The sequence below is a fragment of the Sciurus carolinensis genome, chromosome 7 (genome assembly GCF_902686445.1).
Source record: "Sciurus carolinensis chromosome 7, mSciCar1.2, whole genome shotgun sequence".
Lineage (NCBI taxonomy): Eukaryota > Metazoa > Chordata > Mammalia > Rodentia > Sciuridae > Sciurus > Sciurus carolinensis.
In genome coordinates this window covers 15227304-15241035 of record NC_062219.1, presented here as the reverse complement: position 1 = coordinate 15241035, position 13732 = coordinate 15227304, and the positions used below count along the sequence as shown (strand labels likewise).

The 13732-nt window shown below is 40.2% G+C and overlaps 1 long non-coding RNA gene across 1 annotated transcript in view; it reads right to left on the bottom strand.

The window, feature by feature from the left end:
* Nucleotides 1–13732, bottom strand: part of LOC124988729 (uncharacterized) — a 31016-nt gene that overhangs the window by 9375 nt on the left and 7909 nt on the right. The window lies entirely within an intron of this gene.

Genomic DNA, 13732 nt, shown 5'->3' with positions numbered 1-13732 from the left:
ATATGTTATGGATACATCTCATTATATATGTAAATATTTTCTCCCGTTCTGTGGGTTGTCTTTTCACTTTTTTAATGATATATTTGCATCACAAAATTATTATTTTTTTCTTTTATCACAAAGTACTGTCTTTGATGGGTCTTGGTTTCTTTTTCTTTTTTAGCAGTACTGGGGATTGAACCCAGGGCCTCGAGCATACGAGGCAAGCTCACTACCACTGAGCATCAATCACCCCCACTCACAACTCTGTTTTTGAACTGCTTAAAATTCCTTGAAGGGCCACCGAAGTGAGGAACTGAGATTGGGCAATGGATAGGGTTCTGCTGGCAGCTCCCAGATGTCCCCAACACCGCTCAGGGGCCACCTGAGCAAATATAACCTACATCTGTTTGACTTAGGTGCCAAATAGTAGCAGGCTGAGGAAAGCTGGTGTTAGTCAGGTGTGGGGGGGCACTCCACTGAAGAGCTGAGGGATCTTGGGAAGCTCTCCCAAAGTAGTATCAATTGTTCTGACAACCAAGGGTACCACGCTTGATTATGAAAGAAGAAAATGCAGCTTATAAATTTCACGACATTCCCTTGTATAAAACAGATCTGATATCCTAAGCATGTGAGGATGGAAATGTGGACTAAGGGTGTGTAGACAGAGGGTGGTGTTCTTACTGAACAGCAAATAGACAAGATTTATTAACACGATCCAGCTTTTCTAATTTAAGGCAATGTTTCATGTTTGAGAAAAATACAAAAATATAAAATACAATATAAAATACAAAATAGGACTGGGGATGTGGCTCAGTGGTTGAGTGCCCCTAGGCTCAATCCCCAATTCTCCCCTCCTCCCCCAAAAAAGCTGTGTCAACATTATTCAAACATTCACTTGAATTTTAAGAAAACCCCGGCATGAACTGAAAACACAATTATTAAAATCCCCTCTCCTACCCATTTGATTTTCCTAACACAGGTCTCTGTGCCCAAACCCCAGCCAAGGCTTATGCCAAAACATCTCCTGATACAAAACTTTTTCCTCTGCTCTTTTTTTTACTAGTTTATAAGTGTGAAAGACTTTGAAATGACATGCATGTCATTACCTAGATAAAGGATTGATGTAATGTCTGACACAGTAAGCAATAGGTGGTATCTTGAAATTATAGCAAATGAATGAACCAGAGGAAAAGAAAAGAAAAACAACAATAAGAACAAAATATCACTACCTCCAGATATACCTGTTAAGATTTTGATGTATACATTTCCAAGATTTTCTGTATGAACAAAGTATTTAAAAAAATATATTTCTAAGACAAAAAAGTAGGGTTACACCTTTAATTGTTTTTAATTTCTGAGGTATTTTTTCCAGCTCCTGAGTTTGATTGGTTTTGCTCTCATTTGACTTCTTGCTAGAGAAATTGAAGTTTTGTTTTTTTTTTTTTTTTTCCTTGAGTAGCAACATGATTTGGGACACACAAACTCTTGGTTTCTAATCCCCAGTTGTCTTAGTTTGTTTGTGCTGTTATGACAAAATACCTAAGACTGGGTAATTTTAAAATGACAGAAATTTATTTTTCATAATTTTGGAGACTAAATGTTCAAGATCAAGGTGCTAGCAGTTTCCTTGTCTGGTGAGGACCCAGTCCAGTTTCCAAGATGCTACCTTGTTGCTCCATCCCTGGGAGGGAGGGAGGGAGGGTAGGGATGCTCAGTCCTCCCCTGGCAGAAGCAGGAAGGGCCAGTGAGAGGAAGGCTGTGGGAAGCCTCTTCTTTAAGTGCCCGATCCCATTCACCACCTCTTAAAGACCTCATCTCTTAATATGTGGCACTGGCCATTAAGTTTTCACCCTGAATTTGGAAGGGGACACATTTAAAGAATGACACCAGCTATGAACTGCGTGACCTAAGGTCCATTCTCACGAGTAAATCTCACCGATTTACTTTCTGGTTCACATGAACTATACTCAATCTCAGAGCCGATTATTCTAAGGAAACTGGAACCGTGGTGAAAGATACTGGCAGGCTGGCATCCCCTAGTGGCCACCTGAAGAGTCCCTAAAACCTGATCTTTCCTCTGTAAACTAGACAGGGAAATACGGTTGCTCATGGGCGGAGGGCATGTGCTGAGCCGTCATACCAGGACACCGGCCAAGTCGTTTTCCTTGCCGCCTTTTCTCTTCTCTCTTTTCTTTCTTCCTTTTTCTTTTCTTTTCTTTTCTTTTTTTTTTTTTTTTGGTGGGGGGAACGGGGGTGGCGGGGGAGTACCGGGGATTGAACATTGAACTCAGGGGCACTCGGCCACTGAGCCACATCCCCAGCCCTATTTTGTAGTTTATTTAGAGACAGAGTCTCACTGAGTTACTTAGCTCCTCAATGGTGCTGAGGCTGGCTTTGAACTCGTGATCCTCCCGCCTCGGCCTCCCGAGCTGCTGGGATTGCAGGCGTGCGCCACCACACCCGGCCTTACCACCTGCTTTTCTTTGGTACATCGTGTTTCCCTGTTCAGTTTATTTAATATCACTTTGCCTCATTTTCAGAGCCTTTTAGAAAATAAGGGAAGATCTATTCCAACAGAAGACTCTTCTAACGACCGCACAGTCGTATTTTTCTTGGGGCAGCCACCACCAGTCTCTTTGGTATGTCTGTCCTGCCATTATTGCACACAGAGTAGGTGCTCAATGAATGAGTGACTGGTAGGTGATGAATTTCAGCATTTGAAACCGTTCTTTAAACCTCTGAGATAATGCTGTTTAAATTGAGGGCTGAAGGATGGATGGGGCTGCTAGAAAGACTGACATAAATTAGCAGACCGATTAGTACTTGTTGATTGAAAAAACATATATAAATATATGTATATATATGTATATACACACATATATATCAATAATGAAAAAAGGTGTATATATAATATAATTGGGGGTTTCAACAAATGTGTACATTTTGAATACTGCCTATTCCTTCAATATTGTATTGCAACCAATTTCCCATTTGTTAAAAATTCTTCAAAAATGTGATATTTTTTTTTTCTGTACTGGTTTGAATCCCCACACTTTATCCCCGAGCCACACCCACCTTTTTATTTTTTATTTCAAGACAGGGTCTTGCTAAGTTGCTTAGGTCCTGACTAAGTTGCTGAGGCTGGCCTTGAACTTTCAATACTTCTGCCTCAGACTCCTGAGACACTGGGATTATAGGAGTGTGCCACCATGCCTGGCAAAAATGTCATTTTTTTAAAATGGCTACATTTATTTCCTCATGTGGCTGTATCATATTTTCTTTCAGTACATACACTATACAGGTTATTAAGATTTTTGCCATTTTTAAAAAAAGCTGAAATGAATATCTTCAGACTTTTTTTCTTCTTGTTCTTCCCTATGATGGTGTCCATGTGGCCAGGGTGGTCTTGAACTCACTCACTAAAGCAATCCTCCTACCTCAGCCTCCAGAGCAGCCAGGAGTACACAGGTCTATGCTGCTGGACCTGCCTTCAGACAACGTTTTTGCCGCAAAATTCCTGAGTCTTCAGGCACCATTAATCATCTGGAGCCACCCAATTATTCTAGACCTCCTGAAATTGTGTTTGCATTAAACTTAAAAGCTCCAAATTCTCAACATTGAGTAATTGCTTATTGTAGGAAGGAACTTGCTTTTCTCTCTTTTTTCCTTTTAAAATCCATTCACATATTATGCTGCTTACCTCTAACCCCGCTTGAGTACAGTACAGAATTTAGGTCCAAGGAGGAGCTCCATTAGCGCCACAGAGTAGCTGGATTTTCTGTACTGTTTAACACAGAGATGTCAGCAAGGAAAACTGGCAAAGTATAATCTTTGTGGCTGACAACACACATTCTTGTGGCTTCAACTTTAAATGTATGACATCAGAGCTAGCTGCCTACCACGGCAAAACATAATCTGGTCAACAACAGTAAAATTATGCAAGTCTTCATTCATTTGTTGGCTTAATTTTTACACATAACTCTTGTGACAAAATATCACAGTGATTTTTCATGGAAGTATTTTGTCAGGTGAATTTGAAAATAAGATTAAAATCCAGAAGAAGTAGACAAAATAGAATATTGTTAGCAGTGTAGTAGAAAAGTTCGACTAGAAAAAACTTTGTAGGAAATCAGAAATGGCTTTCCATTCACTGAGGCTTTGCTTGAATAATGCACATAAGAAACTAAAGGAAAAGGAAAAGTACAATATTTCCCCCCAATTTATTAATTGTGATACAACAAATTAATTTCTATCACAATTGAGCATACTTAAAGGAACTAATATTCCAATTCTATTTTGCATTTCATAAGATATAAATTGGGCTTGGTATGTTTCTAAAGTACAAAATTTTAGACAGGTCTCTGTAGGATTCCATAGGTAGAATTCAGGCAGCATGGTCTGTAAACTTGGGTGGAAAAGGTTTCATTTATATTTCTGGTACTGGGGATTGAACCCAGGGACACTTATCACCGAGTTACACCCCCACCCCTTTTTATTTTTTATTTTGAGACAGTATCTTGCTTTGCTTAGGGCCTTGTTAAGTTACTGAGGCTGGCTTTGAACTTGTGATCCTCCTGCCTCAGCCTCCCAAGTCGCTGGAATTACAGGCATTGTAATGAGTAGGGTTTTTCCATGTCATTACATTTAGTGTCACTGGGAAAATACGAATTCACAGATTTTCAGAACAGGCCAAATTCCACCCTGGGAAGGAAAGTCTCCTCTAAGAACTTCAATGTTGGGGGTTGAACTTCAGCAAATCCAGTGATGAGAAAGATACTTCTCATGTTTCAGGCCACCAAGCAGCTGGAAGCCAGTAGGTAGTTATTTTGAAGGGAAATTGTTTTTGAGAACAGATGGGAATGATTTGACAAAGATGAACTGGCTCATTCTTCCAACCAAAGGGATGATAATAAAAATTATGTTTTGCTCTCTCAGTGAAATCCAAAAGTCTGTTCATATAAATTATTCCAATTCTGGCCTGATAGCATTACCAACAAATTGTTTAAAATTAAATGAGGCACAATTTTGCATTAATCTATTGAAGTATGCCTAATTAAATATTTCTATTTCCTTTTTCATCAGTTCTCAAAAGGAATATGATTTGAACTGCTGACACCCTAATAATCGTGGTCTTGGACAATGACCTCAGCCATTATTGCTGTGGGATCTGATTCAGTCTGACAGCTTGGGCAAAGATTCCAGTCCCAGCTGTGCCACTAATGAAGTATCTCATCTTGAGTTAGGTTGCACAATTTAGCTAGGTGTTCAATCATTTTGCTACTTAGTGTTCTGATAGTAACTCAGTAAACTCATTTTAGTCATGTTTATAATTTCAGGATCCAATTGCTATGTATTCTGGGCACTCCTGTTTTCTCTTCTTGCATAAAAGTTAGCACATCATCTTTGTGAAATAGTCTACTTCTTTCTCCCCATCTTGTCTTACTGGTTTTCACCTTAAGCTTCTCTGAGCACTTGGGGTTCTATGAAGGCTTGGGTGGGATGTAAAGTGGGGTTACAGGAGGCCCTCGGGGGGACTCTGGTACCACACTTCTGTTTAACTAGTCTGTTCTGCATACTGGGCTCCTGGAAAAGAGCCTAAATGAACAAAGATTCTTTGACTTTAAAATGAGGAAGGATCCCAAATCGCTGCTAGAGGTGATAGGGGGGCCACTGAAAGTTTTTCAGGAGGAAAGTGGTGGAAGTCACATTTCCTAAAGATCAATCTGGTAGGGGTTTTGTAAAGAGACTTATAGAAGGGAAGAAAAAGACATCGGAGAATAGACGCAGGTTAAGAGAGAGGTCATTGAAGAGTGTGGGCTTGGGCAGGAAAACCAGAGCAAGATGTGGGAACAGCAAGAACTCAATTTTCCTGAGCCTTAGAGTTCATAGGACTTAACTTTTTTCTTTCATGTTTGTTTTTAGTTTTATTTTTAAAATTGTTTTATAGTAAACTTGAATTTTTCCACACCTATGGATTCATGTAGCCATCACCATGATTAGCAGAGGAGAGTTCCATCCCCCCACCTCCCCCACGCTGTTCCTTTCCTCTTCACTCCACCCTTTACTCCTGGCACCATAGATCTGTTCTTTGTCCTTGTAATTTTGTTCTTTGGAGACTGTCACATAAATGGAATCCCACACTGCAAACCTTTGGGGTAAAGCCTTTGAGATTCATCTGTGCTCCTGTGTGCACAGGCAGCCACAAGACTCCGAATGGGAAATAAGGCTGCCAGAAAGGGGCTGTGGCCTCGAGATGCTGGGGACTGAATGTTTTCGAAGTGGAAAGAATAATAATCGGGTGCTATAAACTCTCTTGGGAATCCATCCATTTATTCTTTTATATGGTTATTTATTGAGCAACCAATAAATGCTAGACATGATTTTAGGCGTTGGGGATATAGAAATGAACAACCAAATTTTCATCTTTAAGGAGTTTTGGGGAAGCCAAATACACATCCCATCCATGATTTAACACCAGAAGGTGATGTGCTCTGAGTAGGAGGTGGAGAGAGAACAAGCTTTCTACAGTGATCAGGAAGGTTCACCTAAGCAGGTCAAATGGGACCACAGATGGGAATGAATTACATGAGTGAGTCATATGGTCATGTGGGATGTGACAGGCCCAGGCACAGGGAACTGGGAGTGGTTGCCATGTTTCTTTGAGAAAGTTCAACAAGCGCAGTGGATGCAGAGCAGAGGGCCTGAGTGGACAACAAGCCAGGTCACGGAGGGTCTTGGGCAACACTGAAAGGCCCTGGGATTTTGGATTGTGTGTATGCGTGTATGTGTGTGTGTGCATGCACATGCACTCACTGGGGTTCAAATCCGAGGTCCTGCATATGTTAACCAAGAGTTCTACCAATGAGCCACATCCCCAGTCATTTTTATTTTTATTTTTATGTTTTTAAATGTTTTGGTTGTTGATGGACCTTTATTTTATTTATTTATCTGTGTTGCTAAGGATCAAACCCAGTGCCTCACACATGCTAGGCAAGCCCTCTTCCCCTGAGCCACACCAGCCCAGCCCTTTTAATTTTGAGACAGGTTCTCACTGAGTTGCCTAGGCTGTCCTTGAACTTGTGATCCTCCTGCCTCAGTCTCCTAAGTAGTTGGGATTGAGGGCATGCACCACTACACCCAGTGTCCTTTGAATGGGCAGCCATCGGAGGGTTTTGAGCAAAAGAGTGACCTGCTTAGATTTATATTTGATGAAGCCCACCTGGGCTGTCTGGCCCAAGAACAGACTCTCAGAGAAGGTGTGCAGGGTGGATTGGGAGGGAGGGGAGAAACTGAGACAAAGGAGGTAATGTAATATAAGCCTGAAGTAGATCAATGGTAGGAAGAAAATGGAAGAAGGATGAAAGTAAAAAAATATATATATATACATATTTTTTAAAGAAAATGGAATGTATTGCCTATGGGATTACGTAGCTTGAAAATTTAAATAACTTCCAAAATACAGATAAACCAATAATTGATCGGGTCAATCTAAGTTATAAGGGAAACTAATAACTAAGTTATAAGGGAAATATTCTGTGATTGAATTAATGTAAATCGTAGCTTTCAAACTGTGCTCTTAAGAGTCCCTGGGATTTTGTTAAGATGTTTCCAGGGCTGCCAGAAATAGTTTGAGTCTGGAGTCGCATTCTTAACTCACACTTCAACTAGAACAGTGCCAACATGATCTGTTGGCTTCCCTGTGAAATTTCCCTGGAGCGATGTGTCACACAGGAAAAATAGATAGATAGATAGATAGATAGATAAATAAATAAATGGGGTTACTCTTTGGGAAACCACACATTCAAAAATGTGTAATTGGGTGAGTGAAGAGTCTTAGTCTCCCCCACAGACAGAATCTGTTTTGGTCCCCATAGTATTCTAGAGAGAGGGTACAGTTAAATGTGTCACAGGCTGGACTTCCTTCTATCTGTTCCACACTTAACAGTTTTAGTCATTACTCAAATGCTTTATTTTTAATTTTGAAAATGAGAATGTATTCACTGTAAGTCTCATTCAATAAATATCTAATATTCTCCAATAGAATTCAGCAGGTAGAGTTGCACCTCTTATTCTCAAGAGATGCCCCCCAGGACCTCCCAAGGACACCCGCAACCCATACGGTATTCTCTAGGCTTTTCCCTATATGTACACGCCTGTGATGAAGTTTATTTATAAATGGGCACAGTAAGAGATCAACAACGGCAATAATCATAAAGTAGAACAGCTATAGCAATATACTCTAGTAAAAGTGAATGGGATCTCCCCCTCTTTAAAGAGTTAAGGTGAAATAATACTTTCACCTGCAGTTGACTAAGGATATCTGACACCTCAAAAAAGGAAGCGTGGGTAGCAGGGGACTACTGTATGTCTTTTTGCTATCATTTTCTTTGTTTTTAATAAAGTCGCATCTTGTAGTTAAGGTTGTGCTAGCTCTTACAGCAGCCAAAACTCAGTGGCTTCATGGAATAGAATGTACTCTTTCAAAGTCCAGTTGGCCAGGGTGTGTGTGTGGGAAGGGTGGGGCTGTCGGCTCTCTGTGGACATTCTGTGGCCCTGGCTGATGGAGGCCCCGAGGTCAGCCTGCAATCAAGATCCAGCCAGAAGATAGGGGAAAAAGATATGGGAAGAGAAAGCACAGAGTCCTGTGGGGTGTTTTTCTGGGCCAAACCTGGAGTGACGTACTTGGTTTCCGTCCCCATACCAAAGGTCAGATTTCAAGGTCATACCTAATGGGGTATTGTGAACAGCAAACCAGTCTCTGTCACCTGTGTGGGTGAATGAGGTATAAAAACTGGAAAACATCAACCTGGTCCTGGATTTATGCTTTGGCACTGGGGACAGTCCGGCTGCTTTTGTTTGTGTGAATACCAAAAGGGCTGATTCAGAGAACTCTGCACTTGTGAGGTACGAGATGGCTGCCCCCAAGGGTGAGGTGCCAGGAGGGAGGAACGTCCTTTTCTCCATTCGTTCGTCTTTCAAAGTTTGGTCAGACTCACTTCCCTCGTGAAATCTTTTCTCACTTGTCATCAAGGACTTTTATAACTCCCGCTATACTGATAACATAAAAATCAAAAGAACTACAGAATGGTCAAAATGAGAGCAAAAATCCATTTCTGAGTCTTAGAAATTTTACTGGTGGGTCTAAATTGCCACACAGATATTATGCTGGAGACTGAAATCTGTCAAAGGGAATGATTTTCCAGAATCTGACAATCCCTTGCAAGGTTTGGGAAATACCAGATGGGCCAGTTTACCTCCTGACATGGACGTTCCAAGGACGTAACAAAATTCATGACCAACCCGATTTGCACTGGATTTACCTCAGTCCCACTTATCTGCCCTAGAGTGCAAAGCTGCACCACCCACTTCTCTGTGCTTGAGTCCAAGTTCACCTTTCCATGGAACACTGGCTCCATCTAGCTGAGTCCATGGTCCTCATTTGCATATCTCTTCTGCACTAGAATAAATCTGTCTTTGCTTTTATTTATGATTCCTTGGTTTACATTATTTAGCGACTTTAATATTGCTCTATGGCTACTTTTTTGTGGTTGGGTTTCGTTTATTTAATAATTAAGATTTTTTTTTCTTAAACATTCTCATCTTTCTAACTCATGGGACTTTCTGATCAGTGGTCTGTATTGAGCAGATTGATTTTTCAAGTGAAATAAAGGCAGTTGATGCTCTTAGATCAGTGTTTTAAATCTAGTGATAAAACTTTTAGGAAGTATCTCAAGAGCCCCTGCAGATGCTGCAATACTCATTTTTTTTCCAAAATAATTTGCTGACTACCAAGCTTTTTGTATCTTGCTTCGTGCTCTCTTTCATAAGAGGAAGTTTTAGAGACCAAGTAAATTTGTGACCAATAGTGCAGGCTTAGAACTAGAGGTGATCAAATCAGTGAATCAGCAGAAGATAAAATTTCCAAAAATCAGACTAATTTATTATTCTGAAGCTTCTGGGAAGGGTAGATGAGAATCACTTTATATGCATATATAGGGTTGGCTAAACTTCATTTGGTAATAAAATCTAGTCTGATCCAAATGAGGAAAATGATCCACATGTTTTGGAATGCTTCTGTGAAAACTTCAGCAGGAGGTTCGAATTGATGGCCAGAGCCAGACACATGATTGAGGAATCTCAACTTAAAAAAAAAAATTAATTAATTAATTTTTTATTTGTTCTAATTAGTTATACACGACAGCAAAATGCATTTTGACACACTGGACACAGATGGAGCACAGCTTCTCATTCCTCTGGCTGTACATGGTGCAGAGTCACACTGGTAGCTAGTCACACATGTATATAGGGTAATAATGTCCGTCTCTTTCCACCGTCCTTCCCATCCCCACGCCCCTCCTCTCCTCTCCCTCTTCCGCCCTATCCAAAGTATCTTCATTTTTCCCTACTCGCCCCACCCCCCATTATGGATCGACATCCATTATCAGAGAAAACATTTGGCCTTTGGTTTTCTGGGATTGGCTTATTTCACTTACCATGATATTCTCCAGTTCCATCCATTTACCTGTAAATGCCATAATTTCATTCTTCTTTAAGGCTGTCACTCTCAACTTTTAAGCAAGAATTGTTTGTTGTTTGAAAGAAAGTTGGCTTGATATTAAAAGAGATCTAGGGCTGGGGATATAGCTCAGTTGGTAGAGTGCTTGCCTCAAAAGCCCAAGGCCCTGGGTTCGATCCCTAGCACTGCAAAAAATAAAATAAAATAAAGAAGTCTAAAATGAGGTCAGGAAAATTCTACACTCCTCCCATCCAAAGTAGCTGAGATCCAGAAGTAGCTGAGGTCTTTGCTTAATTTAGAAGCTATGCTTGCTGTTGAAAGTTAATTTTAACAGAATGTTTGACAAATTATCATCTTGTTTTGAGGAATTTTTAACACGCCTCCTCTGAGAACTCCAACTTGAGGTGGCAAGAATCTTTTAAGATCTGTCTTCATTTAACTCAAGTAAGTGATGGTAACTGGGACGTTCACCTTCTGTTCTGATCACTTTCAGGCATATCCTGCGAATGGACAAGGATCCCAAGGCAAGACAAGTTCTGGGGGTGGCCACAGGCTTGCAAGCTTAGAGAGTAGAATCTTAGTGGTTTTTTTTGGGGAGGGGGGTTGTACTGGGAATTGAATCCAGAGGCAATTTACTGTTAAGTTATATCTCCATCCCTTTTAATTTTTTTTATTTTTAATTTTGAAACAGGGTCGCACTTAGTTGCTGAGGCTGGCCTCAAACTTGTGATCCTCCCGCTTCAGCCTCCTGAGTTGCTGGGATTATAGGAGTGTGCCACCACACATAGTCATGATTTTTAAAAACCTGAAAGTCTACTTATAATTTTAGATGAAAAATAATGCTATCAAGGAGGTAAAACATTAACATTTGAGGCTCACTATCTTCTTTGTTTTCTCTATTCCCAGCTTCTGTTACGGAATATCTTTTCTTGTGATTATCATATTCTTCCTTTTTTCATTGCTGGGGATCAAACCCAGAGCCCGGTCATGCTACACAAGTGCTCTACCATTGAGATACGCTCCCAGTTCCCATATTCGTTCTTGTTTTTAAAATTTTTTCTTTTTTAATTTTCATACATGTATATCGGGTAATGTCTGTCTCATCCTACGGTCCTTCCCACCCCCACCGCCCCACCCCTCCCCTTACCCATATTCATTCTTTATATAAGATGAGCTAGTCAGTTAAGTCGAAGTCCTCTTTTGGTGTGGGAAGACAATGTGTCTTCATAAGGTACTTTGCACATTCTACTTTGCTTTAACCACATGGGACCAACTGATGTCTAAGTTCTTGAAGGTGAAGCGCCTCTTTGTTGCTTGCAACTCCTTTTTAAAATACTTATTTTCCAAAAGTACAGAAAATGCTTCAAAAATTTATTCTTACATACTGAGTAGTTAACAAAAACTAACTTATGATCTTCCAAAGCTGTGAATAAATTAGAACAAGAGCAAACACTGTGATTTTCTAGTCCTTTTTATATAGTGTCTTATGGGGAAATTCTCTACTTTGTGTTTTAAGATAATAACGATAATAGCTAACACTAACTTCATCCCAAATTCTGCATACTAGGCACCTTAAGTGCATTGAATAATTTAATACTTGTCACAACCTCATGGATTAAGTGTTATTATTGCCTATATGTTACAGGTGGTGAAATAGGCCCAGAGAGGTTGAAGAGCTTGCAAGGAAATGACAAAATCAGGATGTGAACCCAGGCAGCCTGGCTCCAGGGTCTGTCCACTTAGCAACAGAGCCCGAGAGTCTAATACACTCAAGGACTTTCTATACTTTTAAAAAAAGGACAAAATACTTTTCATACTGTATGGATAATTTTTTTCATATGTATTAAAAGAACCCAATCTCACTCACACTCTAATTTTAATTTAGGATGAATCTAGGGATGGCCAACTTATCTAAAGCAGAGGAAATGCTTTACTCCACATTTCCACCGGCCGTCTGTTATTTGTAGCTACCAAGGAGGAGGGCTGGCTTTTGTCTGGGAAAAGCTACCGGCTCCATGGAGTTGTTCTGATTTTTCAGTAATACATCTACTGAGGACTTTCTCTCCTGGCTGTCTTCCTCTGTCATCCCTGGTGACATCAATGTCTAACTGTGTGACCCATTCAACATCTTGGCCATTCAGTTCTTTGATTGCCTACTGCAGAATCAATGACTCTTATTTTTTTTTTTTTAACTTTTCAACTTGGCCACCTGTTCCCATGGTTACAGCCTGGACCAGGAGCTGCGCTGTCTCTGGTCTCAATCATCCCACTCTGGCCAATACCTACTGTCCTTTCAATTCACTTACTGGAATAGCCCCTTGGCAACAGTGTTGTGACCTCATCAAGACCTCTCATTCATCCATTCTCTCCTTTTCTTTTTTCAAACTCTTTTACTCCTTCATTTTTCTCCTCTCTTCATTTTCTTTACTATCCAGCTTAAATTCCATGATCCATCATTAGGACTCCCTTGCAAACACAATCCATTGTCTTGTTCCTCTCTCTATCTTACTTGCCTGGCATAACCCTGACCTTGGTTGAAGGGAACTTTGTTCCATTTTCTCAAACAATTGAAACATGGAGGGGAAAAATCAGACAATTGAGCTGACTGGTTTCATTTTAAAATTATAGCCATAAACCTCAAGGACTCACCCAATGCTGTCAGCAATTTCCACTGAATTTCACTAGACAGTGTTTTCCAAACTTTAGTCATTCCTCTATTACCTATATGATTTTTATTATTATCTGAAGACTACTTATGCAGTGGATAACTGCATAATTTACCAGAAATTGATTCGTATTGAAAATGTACCTGTATCCTACACTTTGCCTTATACCAGGGGTGAGCAAATATGACTTGCAGGCCAAGTCCAAACTGATACCTGTTTGCACACAAGTGTGTTTGTGTGTGTGTGTGTGTGTGTGTGTGTGTGTGTGGTCCATGAGCTAAGAATAACGACTTTCACATTTTCAACAGAATGGGGGAAAAGGAATCAAAAGAAGAACAATACTTTGTGACACATGAAAGTTAAGTGAAATTCAAATTTCAAAGTTCATGATAAAGTCTTACTGAAACACAGTCACACTTGTTTATATTTTGTCTATGGTTGATTGTTACACTGTAAGAACAGAGGCGAGGGGCTGCACAAGAGATGGCGCTATGCTCTTACACGTGACCTTGCTGATCAGCTCCATGGTGTTTGGAGAACCATGAGTATTCTACTTTTTAAGTTACTG